The sequence below is a fragment of the Sorex araneus genome, chromosome 2 (assembly GCF_027595985.1).
Source record: "Sorex araneus isolate mSorAra2 chromosome 2, mSorAra2.pri, whole genome shotgun sequence".
In the NCBI taxonomy this organism is placed as follows: Eukaryota; Metazoa; Chordata; class Mammalia; order Eulipotyphla; family Soricidae; genus Sorex; species Sorex araneus.
In genome coordinates this window covers 313,274,963-313,280,844 of record NC_073303.1, presented here as the reverse complement: position 1 = coordinate 313,280,844, position 5,882 = coordinate 313,274,963, and the positions used below count along the sequence as shown (strand labels likewise).

The 5,882-nt window shown below is 34.2% G+C and overlaps 1 pseudogene; it reads right to left on the bottom strand.

The window, feature by feature from the left end:
* Positions 1-1,384: 1,384 nt before the first annotated feature.
* LOC101536994 (ribosome biogenesis protein NSA2 homolog) lies at positions 1,385-2,276 on the bottom strand (annotated as a pseudogene).
* Positions 2,277-5,882: the final 3,606 nt, after the last annotated feature.

Here is a 5,882-nt window from a genome sequence, read left to right as displayed (position 1 = left end):
ATCTGTAACTGTACCCTCACGGTGACTCACTAATTAAAAAATAAATAAATTTTTTAAAAAAAGAAAAAAATAAAGATTTATAATAAAGAGAAAAAAGGAAACATAAAATAAAAGTAAAATATTTTAAAAATTAAAAAAAGAATAACAAGTTATAACAACAGAATTCAACATGCAGATGACTGCATCAGTGATATTGAAGATAAAGAAATAACGATCACCAATAATGAAGTGAAAAAATAAAAGTAAATGATTTAAAATAACATGACATTTGTAATACATAATAGCAGTATAAATAATATCCAAATATTATGAATACCAGAAAAAGCATAAAACGGTAAAACGGAAGAATGGCTGGTGGAACAAGTAATAACTGACACTTTCCTGAAATATTGAGAGAGGCTTCTACACAGACAGATTTAAGAGGCCCAAAGAGTACCAAACAAAATAGATTCAAACAAGAGAATCCCAAGACACTTAGTAATCAAAATGGTAAAATCAAAAGACAAGGATTAACTACTTAAAGTAGGAAGGAGAAGAATACCCTCAATTATGTGGAAAACATAATGAGAATATCAACAAACCTCCCACATGACATCTTATAAGCCATGAAAGAGTGGAAAAATATAATGAAAGTATGACCTTAAAAACAGGGCTAGCCTAGAATCCACTGCCCTGCAAAGCTATCTTGTTTGTTCAAACAAAAGCTGATAGTATTTGCGACAACTAACTCAATTCTGCAAGAATTACTGAAAGGCTGTTTATAAAATATGATAATAGACTTGGAAAAAACAACTGGATCTCTCTCCTCTTTCTCTCTCTCTCTCTTTCTCTCTCTCTTTCTCTTATACACAGACACACACATGCCAAAGCAGCCCTTTATGTCAATAATCTCACTGAAAGTCAGTGAGCTAACTTCCCCTATAAAATGACACAAACTCGTTTGATGGATCAGGAAAGAAAATCCATCTATTTGGTGCCTATAGTATAGAAAAAACACCTAAAACTCATAGGATAAATATAGACTTAAGAGTGAAAGGTGATAGACAGTCATACAAGTTAATGAAATACAGAAAAAATCTGGGACAACCATACTTACTAGAACAAATTCCATTCAATATAGAGAAAGTAGAGACTATGATGGACACCACTTATGGGTCAAGGGAACAATAAATTAAGCCATCAACATTTATGAACCAGATGAAGGTTCAGCAAAGTTTATAAAAGTTCTGCTCAGTGAGCTTAAGATACATATTTATTAGTTATTTTTCCATAAGAGGGCAGAGAACATGATTTTTACATTACAAACTATGGAAAGTTCTAAGATGCATTTTTTAAAACTTTTTAAGAAAACTAGGTCTAGGCTACTTTAATGTTTTGTGCAGTATTATATTTTTTTCTTGATGACTGCAAATATCAGCTTGGCCGTAGTCACTGGTGGGATCCCTGACTGAGATGTAGTCTTCCATGAGTATAAGGAGTTACTTGTATAAGCTGCTGTCAAACGTAAGACGGCATTGATGCATCCATCATTTTCAGGATTGTTGGTAACCTGAGCATATTTTCCCCAAATAACTTTGCCTCCCTGTGTGACAAGGCCCAACTCGCTGATGTTCACCTCAATGACAGTACCTTTGGTGATAACACCCAGAGTAGTATAGAGTGGAGATGAAGGATTCTTCATTACACCTAGTGTTGACAAGCAAAAAGTGGCTTTCAGGTCAGGATATGTCACATGGGCTTTTTTGAAACGTAAACCCATTGGTCTAATGAATCTTTCATATTTAGGTGGTTTTCCTGTAAAGCCATCTCCAACAAAGCAGACTTTAGTAACCATCCTCTTCCATGCTTTCTTCTTTCTCTTTCCTGTTCGAATAACTTTTAATACTTCTGTTTCTCCCTGGGCACGAACTTTGGGCAGAGGAACTTCCCATTTTCCTGCTTTCTCTTTGTTTCTGTTTAATTATATTGGAAAGTACTTTAGCTTGGGATTGTCTCTCTCTGTCCAGCAAATAGTCAAGCATTGCTCCTTGTGGAGTCTTTTCATCATTCTTTCGCTTGGTGTTTCTCTTTTCATGCATCTTAGTAGTCTTTTTCATTTATATTTTCTCAGCATGGTGCTGTTTATGGTAGAGCTTAGCCTTCAAACCAATCATCTTTTTTGCTTTCCTGTAACGTTCATGGGCCTCTCCACCTTCTTTCTTTCTCTTCTTGTCATGGTAATCCAAACGATACCCATAGCCCTTAAGGTGTAACTCAATACATTCATTTTGTGGCATAGTGGCAGTGTCAGGGCCACCTGGCTTAGCTGCCAGCCTGGATGTCAAGAAGCTCAAGACTTTTCTCTAAGATGCATTTTTTAAAGCATCCTAGTGCTTAGCCCTTCTAACTATATATATCCAACAAGTAACCTTATTATTAGTTATTCTGCTCTAAGGTCTAGGAGCTCACTGAGATGAGATGGTTCTTTATGTAGTAGATACTCTCTTGATGTATCTCTCATCATCAGGTCTAAAAAGTTACATAATTAAACATTGACATTTATTTTTCACAAATATAATAAATCCTACTACTTTTAATAAAATGGACATGGTATTTGCCTTAATAATAGGTTAAAATTGAATGATATTATTTAGGAAGGCTTTGGAAGTTTTTTAATAAAATTACTTATTGTTTCTTCATCTAAAGTGAAAAAGTGAGGCATGCAGCCCTGAGGAGCCGGCCGGCCTGCCCGGCTCTCTCCCCAGCCCCGACAGGCAGGCAAGCTGCCCTGAGGAGGCCGGGAGGGGAGGGCTGGGCCAGGCGGTGGGTGGGCTGCAGGCATGATGTTGAACATCTGCTCGGGCCCCCAACTGCCCTTGCAAGAGCACTCATTCAGACCTGGCCTTCTTCAGGTTCCTGTGGGACCTGGCCCGATGCCAGAAATGGGTGGACAATTGTAGAAGAGCAGACTTAGAAGATAAAACACCAGATCAACTAAATAAACATTATAGATTATGTGTCAAACACTTTGAGACCTCTATGATCTGTAGAACTAGTCCTTAATAGGATGGTTCTTCGAGATAATGCAATACCAACAATATTTGATCTTACCAGCCATTTGAACAATCCACATAATAGACACAGAAATCGGATAAAAGAATTGAGTGAAGATGAAATCAGGACTCTGAAACAGAAAAAACTTGAGGAAACATCTGAACAGGAACAAAAACATAAGGAAATAAACAACAGCAATATTCAGGACCCCAGTGCAGAAGAGGGGTGTGAAGAACACGATGATTTGGATTTAATGGTGGACACATATATCAAACTCTATACAACTAAGTCAGAGCTTCCTACAGATAATTCGGAAACCATTGAAAATACCTAAGACTTTAAAATAGGGTTTATCTTCCATTTGAAAGCATCTTACAGAAAAGCTATGGTGTATGTAGGCCACCCAGTCACTGACTATCTTGACCACCAGATGTCCCATTGAGTATGTTCATTCATACTCCTAGTTAAGTGGCTCCAGTTTGAATTCATGCTTTGGAGCCTGAGCTGTTCTAGAAGATAGCATTGGAAGTGTCACATCACACTTCTGTGTGAAATCTGCTATTGGCTCTTTGGAGTTTTTTTTAGTTAAGTCATTTTAGACATAACATTATCACTATGGATGTCATATTTGGGTATTGAGTTACCAGTTCCTTGAAGAAATGAATTTTGAAGATGTGTGGGAGGAAGGAATTCATTTTATAAAATGTTACAATAAAGCTCACAACTGACCTTTGACTGGTAAGAGTTCTAAGAATTACTATTAAAAATCTGTACCGGACAGTTAAGAGAATTATCAGAAAAATGTGAGCTTGCCAAAGTGTAGATTTTAAGTGTAGGTTTTGTTTTCAGCAAGTGAACTTAAAGAAACAGGTTATAGTTTGAATGGACAAGTCTGCCATTGTTCCATAACTGGTTGTTGCTGTTTACATTCCTTTGTTGAACCTACATAAGCTTTTAGCAACTATATATTGAACTTCTGTTTCATGGTCAAGAGAGGATCAGAGGCCATGGATATTGACAACTGATTTGTTTTGCTTTCTTGTCTTTGCTCCATGATTATTATCTACTACCTCATCTTGATTTATAAGTAAAACTTGGAAAACCCACAAGAATTATTGTTTTGTGGATTTCCTGGGAATAATATGGAAATATTGCTGTTATTTTTGTGAAGGAAATCAATTGTGTATAGTTTATTTCAACCTAAATAAAATGTCAATTTTGTTTATAAATAAATAAATAAATAAAAATAAAGTAAAAGGTGATACTTCTCGGTGTCACAGAAATCACTCCTTTTTGATATATCATTCAAGGGAATTTATATCACTTCTGTAGAAAAATTAATTCTAGAGAGATTATGATGATGAATAATTACAAATAACTGTTTTTCTTTTTGATATTCACACCTACTTCTAATTCTGAATAAAATTGTTGAAGAACCCAAGGGTAGGTATGAATGTGTTATATTAAACAACTCTACAGGATTCATATTCAAAACAAAAGTCCATAGAACAAAATTGCCAGTATATAAATAACATTATAAGTAAGGTCATTTTGCCACATTCTATAATTGAGTTAGTATATTTATATCACAATTATATTATAAACATATAACTCACAACAAAAAACTTTTAGCTGTTCCACAACAATCACTATAGTTCCAGCATTCATAAACCCTAGTTTCATTTTTCAAAAAACAAAATTCATACAGCCAACACAACACAAATGACAGAAAATACAGTGTGCTAACAGAAATGTATATGTACATATATACATAAATACATGTATATATTTAATTTTATATGATCTGCTCTATTCTTTTCAGGGAAATTTTTTTGCTGTAAAAAATTATTTCTCTTTGATAAATCAATTTATTTGTACAGAATAATGATTATGTTATCACAGCTTCAAACAACTTATTAAATTATTAATATGATACTTCTAATGTGAACATTGATAGAGTAGTTGTGCATGGTTTTCTCCCTCAATAAAGAGATATATCTGAAGATTAAAGATTATTTTAGAAAGGTCAAAATATTTGACTTAGTACTTTTCATGGCATGTGTGATCTGCTTTTATGTTTTGTAGAGGAAACTATGTTTCAAGAATTTGCAAGGCACTTTTTGTGTAGATATACAGACTCTGCCTGTTTGGATAGAACCTTGTATCTTATTCCAAAATATTGTTTTCATAATATGGTCTGTGTGGTTGTGTGCTAAGTTATACAGTAATGGCAGAATGTTGCATTGTTCATTATTACTATGGGTGTTAAGGTACTGGAAACTAGAGAAAGAAGGGCAAAAAGAGAGAGAGGATAATTAAATACCCTTATAAGAAGTACAGCTTCCTATCTGAAACTAAAATGAGTTATGTGAATGTGACTAGCAGGAAACAGATAATCATTGTGGTGCTTGTCAAAGGACTTATCTTATCCTAGAAACATTTTTTGGTTAAAAGTTAACCAATATGCTTCAAAAAAATTACCACTTGAGCTGTATGCTTTGAAGTAAACAATCTCAAGACTTTGACAATATGGTACAAAGAATGATATGGTGGTTATTTTATAATATCAAGATTAAGTAATACTATTTAGTTTTCTTAAATCAAAAATATTTTATGTTTCTAATAGAGTATCCAAATTGCACCAGAATTAAAAACTCTCATCTAACGTTTCTCCAAGGGCGCAAGTGCTCTTTCTGTTGTATTACAGCTAATCTAAAATAGACTTATTATTCTTCTGGAACTGACTTTCTCTTCTCCAATTTATTACTGCTTTCATTCTCTCTCTCACATGTATCATTCAACCACAAACTGACTCCCGTGGTTTTTACATCTTATTGGCTTTATAATAA